Raw genomic sequence first — 15,564 nt, forward strand, 5'->3', positions numbered from 1 at the left:
ACGACGATGATCATGGCGCCCCGAAGATGGAGATCAAAAAGGAGCAAAATGATATTGGCCATATCATGTCACTATTAGATTGCATGTGATGTTTATCATGTTTTACATCTTATTTGCTTAGAACGACGGTAGCTTAAATAAGATGATCCCTCACTAAAATTTCAAGAAAAGTGTTCTCCCTAACTGTGCACCGTTGCGAAGGTTCGTTGTTTCGAAGCACCACGTGATGATCGGGTGTGATAGATTCTAATGTTCGAATACAATGGGTGTTGACGAGCCTAGCATGTACATACATGGCCTCGGAACACATGTGAAACACTTAGGTTGACTTGATGAGCCTAGCATGTACAGACATGGCCTCGGAACACGGAAGACCGAAAGGTCGAACATGAGTCATATAGAAGATACGATCAACATGAAGATGTTCACCGATGATGACTAGTCCGTCTCACGTGATGATCGGACACGGCCTAGTCGATTCGGATCATGTATCACTTAGATGACTAGAGGGATGTCTATTTAAGTGGGAGTTCATTAAATAATTTGATTAGATGAACTTAATTATCATGAACATAGTCTAAATTGTCTTTGCAAATCTGTTGTAGATCAATAGCTCACGTTGTAGCTCCCTGTTTCAATACGTTCCTAGAGAAAGATTAAGTTGAAAGATATTGTAAGCATTGACGCGGACTAGGTCCGTTGCCTGAGGAGTGTCCTCACTGCTACACAGAAGGCTTATGTCTTTGATGCACCGCTCGGTGTGCCAACCCCTCCAGCGTCGTCTGTGGATGTTATGAACATCTAACAGATACGTCCTGATGACTACTTGATAGTTAAGTGCACCATACTTTACGGCTTAGAATCGGGATTCCAATGACGTTTTGAACGCCATAGAACATATGAGATGTTCCAAGAGCTGAAATTGGGATTTCAGGCTCATGCCCGTGTTGAGAGGTATGAGACCTCTGACAAGTTCCTTGCCTACAAGATGGAGGAGAATAGCTCAGCTAGTGAGCATGTGCTCAGAATGTCTGGGTGCTACAATCACTTGAATCAAGTGGGAGTTAAACTTCCAGATAAGATAGTGATTGATAGAGTTCTCTAGTCACTATCACTAAGCTACTAGATCTTCGTGATGAACTATGACATGCAAGGGATGGAGATGATCCCGGAGCTGTTCGCGGTGCTTAAGACCGCAAAAAGTAGAAATCAAGAAGGAGCATCAAGTGTTGATGGTTTAACAAGACCACTGGTTTCAAGAAGGGCAAGGGCTAGAAGGGAAACTTCATGAATGGTAAACCAGCTGCTGCTCCAATGAAGGAACCCAAGGTTGAACCCAAACCCGAGACTAAGTGCTTCTATTGTAAGGGGAACGGTCACTGGTAGCGGAACTACCCCAAATGCATGGTAGATAAGAAGGCTGGCAACTTCAACAAAGTATATACGTGTTATTAATGTGTACCTTACTAGTACTCCTGGTAGCACCTGGGTATTGGATACCGGTTCAGTTGCTATTATTGGTGACTTGAAGCAAAAGCTACGGACTAAACGGAGACTGGCTAAGGGCGAGGTGACGATGTGTGTTGGAAGTGTTTCCAAAGTTGATGAGATCACCGTCACACGCTCCATCTGCCTTGGGATTAGTATTGGACCTAGATAAATGTTATCAAGTGTCTACGTTGCGCGTGAATATGATTAGATCATGTTCATTGCAATACGGTTATTCATTTAAGTTAGAAAATAATGGTTATTCTGTTTACATGAATAATACCTTTCATGGTCATGCACCCTATGTGAATGGTTCATTGAATCTCGGTCGTGGTAATACACATGTTCACGCCAAAAAGATGTAGAGTTAATAATGATAGTACCACTTTCTTGTGACACTGCCGCTTAGGTCATTTTGGCATAAAATGCATGAAGAAACTCCATGGTGATGGATGTTTGGAGTCACTTGATTTTGAATCGCTTGACACATGCGAGCCATGCCTCATGGGCAGGATGACTAAGATCCCATTTTCAGGTACAATGAAACGGGCAAGTGACTTGTTGGAAATCATACATGCTGATGTGCGTGATCCAATGAGAATTAAGGCGTGTGGTGGATATCGTTATTTTCTCATCTTCATTGACGATTTGAGTAGATATGGGTATATTTACTTAATGAAGCACAAGTCTGAAACGTTTGAAAAGTTCAAGCAATTTCAGAGTGAAGTTAAGAACCATCATAACAAGAAGATCAAATTCCTACGATCTGATCGAGGGAGAATTTCTGAGTTATGAGTTTGGCAATCACTTAAGACATTGTGGAATTGTTTCACAGTTGAAGCCACCTAGAACACCACAGCGAAATGGTGTGTCCGGACGTCGTAATCGAACCTTATGAGATATGGTGCGATCTATGATGTCTCTTAGCGATCTACCGCTATCATTTTGAGGTTATGCGTTAGAGACAACTGCATTCACTTTAGATAGGGCACCATCTAAGTCCGTTGAGACAACGTCATATGAACATTGGTTTGGCAAGAAACCAAAGTTGTCATTTCTTAATGTTTGGGGCTGCGATGCTTAAGGCTTCAGCCAGAGAAGCTCGAACCCAAAGCGGACAAACACATCTTCATAGGATACCCAAAGGTGACAGTTGGGTATACCTTCTATCTTAGATCCGAGGGCAAATTGTTTGTCACAAGAACGGGTCCTTTCTCGAGAAGGAGTTTCTCTCGAAAGAATTGAGTGGGAGGAAGATAGAACTTGATGAGGTTGTTGAACCTCTACTTCAACCGGAAAGTAGTGCAACACAGAAAGATGTTTCTGTGGCGCCTACGTCTGTTGAAGAGGAAGTTAGTGATAGTGATCATGAAGCTTCGGATCAAGTTGCTATCGAACCTCGTAGGTCGACAAGGATATGTACTACTCCTGAGTGGTACGGTAATCCTGTCTTAGATATCATGTTGTTAGACAACAATGAACCTACGAGCTATGGAGAAGCGATGGTGGGCCCGTATTCCGACAAATGGTTAGAAGCCATGAAATCCGAGATAGGATCCATGTATCAGAACAAAGTATGGACTTTGGTGGACTTGCCCGATGATCGGCAAGTCATTGAGATAAATGGATCTTTAAGAAGAAGACGGACGTGGACGGTGATGTTACCGTCTATGAAGCTCGACTTGTGGCAAAGAGTTTTTCACAAGTTCAAGGAGTTGACTACGATGAGATTTTCTCACCCGTAGCGATGCTTAAGTCCGTCGGATTCATGTTAGCATTAGCTGTATTTTTCGATTATGAAATCTGACAGATGGATGTCAAAACAAGTTTTCTTACCAGTTTTCGTAAGAAAAAGTTGTATGTGATACAATCAAAGGTTTTGTCGATCCTAAGGATGCTAAAAGGTATGCTGGCTCCAGCGATCCTTCTATGGATTAGAGCAAGCATCTCGGAGTCGGAATATATGCATTGATGGAGTGATCAAAGTTTTTAGGTTTATACAATGTTTGCTAGAAACTTGTATTTACAAGAAAGTGAGTGGGAGCACTACCACATTTCTGATAAGTATATGTGGATGACATATTGTTGATCCAAAATGATGTAGAATTTCTGGAAAGCATAAACGGTTGTTTGAAAAGTGCTTTTCAAAGGAAGACCTGGATAAAGCTGCTTACATATTGGGCATCAAGATCTATAGAGATAGATCAAGACGCCCGATGATTCTTTCAAAAGAACACACACCTTTGACATGATTTTGAAGGAGTTCAAAATAGATCAGTCAAAGAAGGAGTTTTTACCTGAGTTGTAAGGTGTGAAGTTGAGTAAGACTCAAAGCTTGATCACGACAGAAGAAAGAGGAAGGACGAAGGTCGTCCCCTATGCTTTTGTCATAGGCTCTATACGGTATGCCATGCTGAGTACCGCACCTGATTTGTGCCTTGCCACATGTCTGGAAAGAGGGTACAAAGGTGATCCAGGAGTGGATCACTAGACAGTGGTCAAAATTGTCCTTAGAGGAATAAGGAAATATTTCTCGGTTATGGAGGTGATAAAGAGTTCGACGTTAAGAGTTACGTCGATGCAAGCTTTAACACCTATCCGGATGACTATGAGTAGAAAAAACGGATATGTATAATGGAGCAACCATTTGGAATAGCTCCAAGTGGAACGTGGTAGCAGCATCTACGATATGACATAAAGTTTTGCGAAGTACATGCGGATCTGATTGTTGCAGACCCGTTGACTATAACCTCTCTCACAAGCATAACATGATCAAACCCAGAACTCATTGAGTGTTAATCACATAGTGATGTGAACTAGATTATTGACTCTAGTAAACTCTTTGGATGTTAGTCACAAGGTGATGTGACCTGTGAGTGTTAATCACATGGTGATGTGAACTAGAATATTGACTCTAGTACAAGTGGGAGACTGTTAGAAATATGCCCTAGAGGCAATAATAAATTGGTTATTATTATATTTCCTTGTTCATGATAATCGTTTATTATCCATGCTAAAATTGTATTGATAGGAAACTCAGATACATGTGTGGATACATAGACAACACCATGTCCCTAGTAAGCCTCTAGTTGACTAGCTCATTGATCAATAGATGGTTACGGTTTCCTGACCATGGACATTGGATGTCGTTGATAACAGGATCACATCATTAGGAGAATGATGTGATGGACAAGACCCAATCCTAAGCCTAGCACAAGATCATGTAGTTCGTCTGCTAAAGCTTTTCTAATGTCAAGTATCATTTCCTTAGACCATGAGATTGTGCAACTCCCGGATACCGGTTCAGTTGCTATTATTGGTGACTTGAAGCAAAAGCTATGGACTAAACGGAGACTGGCTAAGGGCGAGGTGACGATGTGTGTTGGAAGTGTTTCCAAAGTTGATGAGATCACCGTCACACGCTCCATCTGCCTTCGGGATTAGTATTGGACCTAGATAAATGTTATCAGGTGTCTACGTTGAGCGTGAATCGAGACTGGGATTTGTCACTCCGTGTAAACGGAGAGGTATCTCTGGGCCCACTCGGTAGGACATCATCATAATGTGCACAATGTGACCAAGGAGTTGATCACAGGATGATGTGTTACGGAACGAGTAAAGAGACTTGCCGGTAACGAGATTGAACAAGGTATCAGGATACCGACGATCGAATCTCGGGCAAGTGCTATACCGGTAGACAAAGGGAATTGTATACGGGATTGATTGAATCCTTGACATCATGGTTCATCCGATGAGATCATCGTGGAACATGTGGGAGCCAACATGGGTATCCAGATCCCGCTGTTGGTTATTGGCCGGAGATATGTCTCGGTCATGACTGCATGGTTCCCGAGCCCGTAGGGTCTACACACTTAAGGTTCGATGACGCTAGGTTTATAGGGAAAGTATGTATGCGGTTACCGAATGTTGTTCGGAGTCCCGGATGAGATCCCGGACGTCACGAGGAGTTCCGGAATGGTCCGGAGGTAAAGATTGATATATAGGAAGTGAGGATTTGGCCACCGGAAGTGTTCCGGGCATCACCGGTAATGTACCGGGACCACCGGAAGGGTCCGGGGGTCCACCGGGAGGGGCCTCCAGCCCCAGAGGCTTGCGTGGGCCAATAGTGGGAAGGGACCAGCCCCTAGGTGGGCTGGGGCGCCCCCCCCCCCCCCACCAAGGCCCAAGGCGCCTCAAGAGAAGATGGGGGCAAACCCTAGGGCAGATGGGCCCTAAGGCCCACCCCAGGTGCGCCTCCCCCTCTCCCCCCTTTGGTCGCCACCCTAGATGGGTTCTGGGGCTGCCGCACCCCTTGGGGTGGGAACCCTAGAGGGGGTGCAGCCCCCTCCCCTCCCCCTATATATAGTTGAGGTCTAGGGGCTGCCCAATACACGAGTTATTCTCTCCCAGGCGCAGCCATACCTCTCTCCCTCCTCGTCTCTCGTAGTGCTTGGCGAAGCCCTGCTGGAGTTCCGCGCTCCTCCACCACCACCATGCCGTCGTGCTGCTGCTGGACGGAGTCTTCCCCAACTTCTCCTTCTCCCCTTGCTGGATCAAGGCGTGGGAGACGTCACCGGGCTGCACGTGTGTTGAACGCGGAGGCGCCGTGGTTCGGCGCTTAGATCGGAATCAACCGCGATCTGAATCGCTACGAGTACGACTCCTTCATCCGCGTTCTTGCAACGCTTCCGCTTAGCGATCTACAATGGTATGTAGATGCACTCCCCTTCCCCTCGGTGCTAGATTACTCCATAGATTGATCTTGGTGATGCGTAGAAAATTTTAAATTTCTGCTACGATCCCCAACAGTTACATCCATCTCACGTGATGACCGGACATGGTTTAGTTGATTTGGATCACGTGATCATTTAGATGACTAGAGGGATGTCTATCTAAGTGGGAGTTCTTAAGTAATATGATTAATTGAACTTTAATTTATCATGAACTTAGTCCTGTTAGTATTAGCATATCTATGTTGTAGATCAATAGCTCGCATTTAGCTCCCCTGTTTTATTTTTGATATGTTCCTAGAGAAAACTAAGTTGAAAGATGTTAGTAGCAATGATGCGGATTGGATCCGTGATCTAAGGATTATCCTCATTGCTGCATAGAAGAATTATGTCCTTGATGCACCACTAGGTGACAGACCGATTGCAGGAGCAAATGCAGACGTTATGAACGATTGGCAAGCTCGATATGATGACTACTTGATAGTTTAGTGCACCATGCTTTACGGCTTAGAATCGGGGCTTCAAAGACGTTTTTGAAACGCCATGGAGCATATGAGATGTTCCAAGAGTTGAAATTAGTATTTTAGACTCATGCCCATGTCGAAAGGTATGATACCTTTGACAAGTACTTTGCCTACAAGATGGAGGAGAATAGCTCAGCTAGTGAGCATGTGCTCAGAATGTCTGAGTACTACAATCACTTGAATCAAGTGGGAGTTAATCTTCCAGATAAGATAGTGATTGACAGTGTTCTCTAGTCACTATCACCAAGTTACTAGAACTTCGTGATGAACTATAATATGCTAGGGATAACGGAAACGATTCCCAAGCTCTTCGTGATACTGAAATCGACGAAGGTAGAAATCAAGAAAAGCATCAAGTGTTTATGGTTGACAAGACCACTAGTTTCAAGAAAAGGGCAAAGGGAAGAAGGGGAACTTCAAAAAGAACGGCAAGCAAGTTGATGCTCCCGTGAAGAAGCCCAAAGCTAGACCCAAGCCTGAAACTGAGTGCTTCTACTGCAAAGGAAATGGTCACTGGAAGTGGAACTACCCTAGATACTTGGCGGATAAGAAGGATGGCAAAGTGAACAAAGGTATATTGGATATACATGTTATTGATGTGTACTTTACTAGTGTTTATAGCAACCCCTGCGCATTTGATACTGGTTCAGTTGCTAAGAGTAGTAACTCGAAACGGCAGTTGCAGAATGAACAGAAACTAGTTAAGGGCGAGGTGACGATGTGTGTTAGAAGTAGTTCCAACATTGATATGATCATCATCGCACACTCCCTATACTTTCGGGATTAGTGTTGAACCTAAATAAGTGTTATTTGGTGTTTGCGTTGAGCATGAATATGATTTGATCATGTTTATTGCAATATGGTTATTCATTTAAATTGGAGAATAACTGTGGTTCTTTTTACATGAATAAAACCTTCTATGGTCATACACCCAATGAAAATGGTTTGTTGGATCTCAATCGTACTGATACACATATTCATAATATTGAAGCCAAAAGATGCAAAGTTAATAATGATAGTGCAACTTATTTGTGGCACTGCCGTTTAGGTCATATTTGTGTAAAGCGCATGAAGAAACTCCATGCTGATGGGATTTTGGAATCACTTGATTATGAATCACTTGATACTTGCGAACCATGCCTTATGGGCAAGATGACTAAGACTCCATTCTCCGGAACAATGGAGCGAGCAACTGACTTATTGGAAATAATACATACTGATGTATGCGATCCGATGAGTGTTGAGGCTCGTGGCGGGTATCGTTATTTTCTGACCTTCACAAATGATTTGAGCAGATATGGGTATATCTACTTGATGAAACATAAGTCTGAAACATTTGAAAAGTTCATGTAATTTCAGAGTGAAGTGGAAAATCATCGTAACAAGAAAATAAAAGTTTCTATGATCTGATCGTGGAGGAGAATATTTGAGTTACGAGTTTGGTCTTCATTTGAAACAATGCGGAATAGTTTCGCAACTCACGCCACCTGGAACACCACAGCGTAATGGTGTGTCCGAACATCATAACCGTACTTTATTAGATATGGTGCAATCTATGATGTCTCTTACCGATTTAACGCTATCATTTTGGGGTTATGCATTGGAGACAGCTGCATTCACGTTAAAAAGGGCACCATCTAAATCCGTTGAGACGACACCGTATGAACTATGGTTTAGCAAGAAACCTAAGTTGTCGTTTCTTAAAGTTTGGGGTTGCGATGCTTATGTGAAAAAGTTTCATCTTGATAAGCTCAAACCCAAGTCGGAGAAGTGCGTCTTCGTAGGATATCCAAAAGTAACTGTTGGGTACACCTTCTATCACAGATCCGAAGGCAAGATATTCGTTGCTAAGAATGGATCCTTTCTAGAGAAGGAGTTTTCTCTCGAAAGAAGTGAGTGGGAGGAAAGTAGAACTTGATGAGGTAACCATACCTGCTCCCTTATTGGAAAGTAGTTCATCACAGAAATCTGTTCCTGTGACTCCTACACCAATTAATGAGGAAGCTAATGATGATGATCATGTAACTTCAGATCAAGTTACTACCGAACCTCGTAGGTCAACCAGAGTGAGATCCGCACCAGAGTGGTACGGTAATCCTGTTCTGGAGGTCATGTTACCTGACCATGATGAACCTACGAACTATGAGGAAGTGATGACGAGCCCAAATTCTGCAAAATAGCTTGAGGCCATGAAATCTGAGATGGGATCCGTGTATGAGAACAAAGTGTGGACTTTGGTTGACTTGCCCGATGATCGGCAAGCCATAGAAAATAAATGGATCTTCAAGAGGAAGACGAACGCTGATAGTAGTGTTACTATCTACAAAGCTAGACTTGTCGAAAATGGTTTTGACAAAGTTCAAGATGTTGACTACGATGAGATTTTCTCACTCGTAGCGATGCTTAAGTCGGTCCGAATCATGTTTGCAAATTGCCACATTTTATGAAATCTGGCAAATGGATGTCAAAACTACATTCTTTAATGGATTTATTAAAGAAGAGTTGTATATGATGCAACCAGAAGGTTTTGTTGATCCTAAAGGTGCTAACAAAATATGCAAGCTCCAGCGATCCATCTATGGACTGGTGCATGCATCTCAGAGTTGGAATATACGCTTTGATGAGTTGATCAAAGCATATAGTTTTATACAGACTTGCGGTGAAGCCTGTATTTACAAGAAAGTGAGTGGGAGCACTAGAGCATTTCTGATAAATATATGTGAATGACATATTGTTGATCGGAAATAATGTAGAATTTTCTGGAAAGCATAAAGGAGTATTTGAAAGGAGTTTTTCAAAGAAAGACCTCGGTGAAGCTTCTTACATATTGAGCATCAAGATCTATAGAGATAAATCAAGATGCTTGATAATTTTTTCCAATGAGTACATACCTTGACAAGATTTTAAAGTAGTTCAAAATGGAACAGTCAAAGAAAGAGTTCTTGGCTGTGTTACAAGGTGTGAAATTGAGTAAAGACTCAAAGCCCAACCACGGCAGAAGATAGAAAGAGAATGAAAGTCATTCCCTATGCCTCAGTCATAGGTTTTATAAAGTATGCCATGTTGTGTACCAGATCTATTGTATACCCTACACTGTGTTTGGCAAGGGAGTACAATAGTGATCTAGGAGTAGATCACTGAACAACGGTCAAATTATCCTTAGTAGAATAAGGATATATTTCTCGATTATGGAGGTGACAAAAGGTTCGTCGTAAAGGATTACGTCGATGCAAGCTTTGACACTGATCCAGATGACTCTAAGTCTCAATCTGGATACATATTGAAAGTGGGAGCAATTAGCTAGAGTAGCTCCGTGCAGAGCATTATTGACATAGAAAAATACATACGGGTCTGAATATGGCAGACCCATTGACTAAAATTCTCTCACAAGAAAAACATGATCACACCTTACTACTCTTTGGGTGTTAATCACATGGCGATGTGAACTAAGATTACTGACTCTAGTAAACCCTTTGAGTGTTGGTCACATGTCGATGTGAACTATGGGTGTTAATCACATGGTGATGTGAACTGTTAGTGTTAAATCACATGGCGATGTGAACTAGATTATTGACTCTAGTGCAAGTGGGAGACTGAAGGAAATATGCCCTAGAGGCAATAATAAAGTTGTTATTTATATTTCCTTATATCATGATAAATGTTTATTATTCATGCTAGAATTGTATTAACCGGAAACTTAGTACATGTGTGAATACATAGACAAACAGAGTGTCACTAGTATGCCTCTACTTGACTAGCTCGTTGAATCAAAGATGGTTAAGTTTCCTAGCCATAGACATGAGTTGTCATTTGGTTAACGGGATCACATCATTAGAGAATGATGTGATTGACTTGACCCATTCCGTTAGCTTAGCATTTGATCGTTTAGTATGTTGCTATTGCTTTCTTCACGACTTATACATGTTAATATGACTATGAGATTATGCAACTACCGAATACCGGAGGAACACTTTGTGTGCTACCAAACGTCACAACGTAACTGGGTGATTATTGTTGGGGATCATAGCAGAATTTTAAAATTTTCCTAAGCTCACCAAGATCCATCTATGGAGTATACTAGCAACGAGGGGAAAGGAGTGCATCTACATACCCTTGTAGATCGCGAGCGGAAGCGTTCCAATGAACGTGGTTGATGGAGTCGTACTCGCCGTGATTCAAATCACCGATGACCGAGTGCCGAACGGACTGCACTTCCGCGTTCAACACACGTACGGTGCAGCGACGTCTCCTCCTTCTTGATCCAGCAAGGGGGAAGGAGAGGTTGATGGAGATCCAGCAGCACGACGGCGTGGTGCTGGATGTAGCGGGATGTCGGCAGGGCTTCGCCGAGCTTCTGCGGGAGAGAGAGGTGTAGCAGGGGAGGAGGGAGGCGCCCAAGGCTGTTCCCTTGCTGCCCTCCCTCCCCCCCCCCCACTTTATATAGGCCCCCTGGGAGGGGCGGGCGCCGGCCAAGACCCATCTGGAGGGGGGGCGGCGGCCAAGGGGGGTAACTTACCCCCCAAGTCAAGTGGGGCGCCCCCCACCCTAGGGTTTCTAACCCTAGGTGCAAGGGGGAGGCCCATGGGGGGCGCCCCAGCCCACTAAGGGCTGGTCCCCTTCCCACTTCAGCCCATGGGGCCCTCCGGGACAGGTGGCCCCACCCGGTGGACCCCCGGGACCCTTCCGGTGGTCCCAGTACAATACCGATAACCCCCGAAACTTTCCCGGTGGCCGAAACTGGACTTCCCATATATAATTCTTCACCTCCGGACCATTCCGGAACTCCTCGTGACGTCCCGGATCTCATCCGGGACTCCAAACAACTTTCGGGTTCCGCATACTCATATCTCTACAACCCTAGCGTCACCGAACCTTAAGTGTGTAGACCCTACGGGTTCGGGAGACATGCAGACATGACCGAGACGCCTCTCCGGTCAATAACCAACAGCGGGATCTAGATACCCATGTTGGCTCCCACATGTTCCACGATGATCTCATCGGATGAACCACGATGTCGAGGATTCAATCAATCCCGTATACAATTCCCTTTGTCAATCGGTATGTTACTTGCCCGAGATTCGATCGTCGGTATCCCAATACCTTGTTCAATCTCGTTACCGGCAAGTCTCTTTACTCGTACCGCAATGCATGATCCCGTGACTAACGCCTTAGTCACATTGAGCTCATTATGATGATGCATTACCGAGTGGGCCCAGAGATACCTCTCCGTCATACGGAGTGACAAATCCCAGTCTCGATCCGTGCCAACCCAACAGACACTTTCGGAGATACCCGTAGTGTACCTTTATAGTCACCCAGTTACGTTGTGACGTTTGGCACACCCAAAGCACTCCTACGGTATCGGGAGTTGCACGATCTCATGGTCTAAGGAATAGATACTTGACATTGGAAAAGCTCTAGCAAACGAAACTACACGATCTTTTATGCTATGCTTAGGATTGGGTCTTGTCCATCACATCATTCTCCTAATGATGTGATCCCGTTATCAATGACATCCCATGTCCATAGCCAGGAAACCATGACTATCTGTTGATCAACGAGCTAGTCAACTAGAGGCTTACTAGGGACACGTTGTGGTCTATGTATTCACACATGTATTACGATTTCCGGATAACACAATTATAGCATGAACAATAGATAATTAGCATGAACAAAGAAATATAATAATAACCATTTATTATTGCCTCTAGGGCATATTTCCAACAGTCTCCCAGTTGCACTAGAGTCAATAATCTAGTTACATTGTGATGAATCGAACACCCATTGCGTCCTGGTGTTGATCATGTTTTGCTCTAGGGAGAGGTTTAGTCAACGGATCTGCTACATTCAGGTCCGTATGTACTTTACAAATATCTATGTCTCCATTTTGAACACTTTCGCGAATGGAGTTGAAGCGACGCTTGATATGCCTGGTCTTCCTGTGAAATCTGGGCTCCTTCGCAAGGGCAATAGCTCCAGTGTTGTCACAGAAGAGAGTCATCGGGCCCGACGCATTGGGAATCACCCCTAGGTCGGTAATGAACTCCTTTATCCAGACTGCTTCCTGTGCTGCCTCCGAGGCTGCCATGTACTCCGCTTCACATGTAGATCCCGCCACGACGCTTTGCTTGCAACTGCACCAGCTTACTGCTCCTCCATTCAAAATATACACGTATCCGGTTTGTGACTTCGAGTCATCCAGATCTGTGTCGAAGCTAGCATCGACGTAACCCTTTACGACGAGCTCTTCGTCACCTCCATAAATGAGAAACATATCCTTAGTCCTTTTCAGGTACTTCAGTATATTCTTGACCGCTGTCCAGTGTTCCATGCCGGGATTACTTTGGTACCTTCCTACCAAACTTACGGCAAGGTTTACATCAGGTCTGGTACACAGCATGGCATACATAATAGACCCTATGGCCGAGGCATAGGGGATGACACTCATCTTTTTTGTATCTTCTGCCGTGGTCGGGCATTGAGCCGTGCTCAATTGCACACCTTGCAATACAGGCAAGAACCCCTTCTTGGACTGATCCATATTGAACTTCTTCAATATCTTGTCAAGGTACGTACTCTGTGAAAGACCAATGAGGCGTCTTGATCTATCTCTATAGATCTTGATGCCTAATATATAAGCAGCTTCTCCAAGGTCCTTCATTGAAAAACACTTATTCAAATAGGCCTTTATACTTTCCAAGAATTCTATATCATTTCCCATCAATAGTATGTCATCCACATATAATATGAGAAATGCTACAGAGCTCCCACTCACTTTCTTGTAAACACAGGCTTCTCCATAAGTCTGTGTAAATCCAAACGCTTTGATCACCTCATCAAAGCGAATGTTCCAACTCCGAGATGCTTGCACCAGCCCATAGATTGAGCGCTGGAGCTTGCATACTTTGTCAGCATTCTTAGGATCGACAAAACCTTCCGGCTGCATCATATACAATTCTTCCTTAAGGAAGCCGTTAAGGAATGCCGTTTTGACGTCCATCTGCCATATCTCATAATCATAGTATGCGGCAATTGCTAACATGATTCGGACGGACTTCAGCTTCGCTACGGGTGAGAAAGTCTCATCGTAGTCAACCCCTTGAACTTGTCGATAACCCTTAGCGACAAGTCGAGCCTTATAGATGGTCACATTACCATCCGCGTCTGTCTTCTTCTTAAAGATCCATTTGTTTTCTATGGCTCGCCGATCATCGGGCAAGTCAGTCAAAGTCCATACTTCGTTTTCATACATGGATCCTATCTCGGATTTCATGGCTTCTAGCCATTTGTCGGAATCCGGGCCCGCCATCGCTTCTTCATAGTTCGAAGGTTCACCGTTGTCTAACAACATGATCTCCAGGACAGGGTTGCCGTACCACTCTGGTGCGGAACGTGTCCTTGTGGACCTACGAAGTTCAGTGGTAACTTGATCTGAAGCTTCATGATCATCATCATTAACTTCCTCCCCAGTCGGTGTAGGCACCACAGGAACATCTTCCCGCGCTGCGCTACTTTCCGGTTCGGAAGGGGTGACTATCACCTCATCAAGTTCCACTTTCCTCCCACTCAATTCTTTCGAGAGAAACTCTTTCTCCAGAAAGGACCCATTCTTGGCAACGAAGATCTTGCCTTCGGATCTGAGGTAGAAGGTATACCCAATGGTTTCCTTAGGGTATCCTATGAAGACGCATTTTTCCGATTTGGGTTCGAGCTTTTCAGGTTGAAGTTTCTTGACATAAGCATCGCATCCCCAAACTTTTAGAAACGACAGCTTAGGTTTCTTCCCAAACCATAATTCATACGGTGTCGTCTCAACGGATTTCGACGGAGCCCTATTTAAAGTGAATGCGGCAGTCTCTAAAGCATAGCCCCAAAAAGAGAGCGGTAAATCGGTAAGAGACATCATAGATCGCACCATATCTAATAGAGTGCGATTACGACGTTCGGACACACCATTTCGCTGAGGTGTTCCAGGCGGCGTGAGTTGTGAAACGATTCCACATTTCCTTAAGTGTGCACCAAATTCGTGGCTCAAATATTCTCCTCCACGATCTGATCGTAAGAATTTTATTTTTCTGTCACGTTGATTCTCAACCTCACTCTGAAATTCCTTGAACTTTTCAAAGGTTTCAGACTTGTGTTTCATTAGGTAGACATACCCATATCTACTTAAGTCATCAGTGAGAGTGAGAACATAACGATATCCTCCGCGAGCCTCAACACTCATTGGACCGCACACATCGGTATGTATGATTTCCAATAAGTTGGTTGCTCGCTCCATTGTTCTGGAGAACGGAGTCTTGGTCATCTTACCCATGAGGCATGGTTCGCACGTGTCAAATGATTCGTAATCAAGAGACTCCAAAAGTCCATCTGCATGGAGCTTCTTCATGCGCTTGACACCAATGTGACCGAGGCGGCAGTGCCACAAGTATGTGGGACTATCGTTATCAACTTTACATCTTTTGGTATTCACACTATGAATATGTGTAGCATCACATTCGAGATTCATCAAGAATAAACCATTGACCAGCGGGGCATGACCATAAAACATATCTCTCAAATAAATAGAACAACCATTATTCTCGGATTTAAATGAGAAGCCATCTCGAATTAAACGAGATCCAGATACAATGTTCATGCTCAAAGCTGGCACTAAATAACAATTATTGAGGTTTAAAACTAATCTCGTAGGTAGATGCAGAGGTAGCGTGCCGACGGCGATCACATCGACCTTGGAACCATTCCCGACGTGCATCGTCACCTCGTCCTTTGCCAGTCTCCGTTTATTCCGCAGTTCTGTTTTGAGTTACAAATATATG

The sequence above is a fragment of the Aegilops tauschii genome, chromosome 2 (genome assembly GCF_002575655.3).
Source record: "Aegilops tauschii subsp. strangulata cultivar AL8/78 chromosome 2, Aet v6.0, whole genome shotgun sequence".
NCBI classification, from domain to species: Eukaryota; Viridiplantae; Streptophyta; class Magnoliopsida; order Poales; family Poaceae; genus Aegilops; species Aegilops tauschii.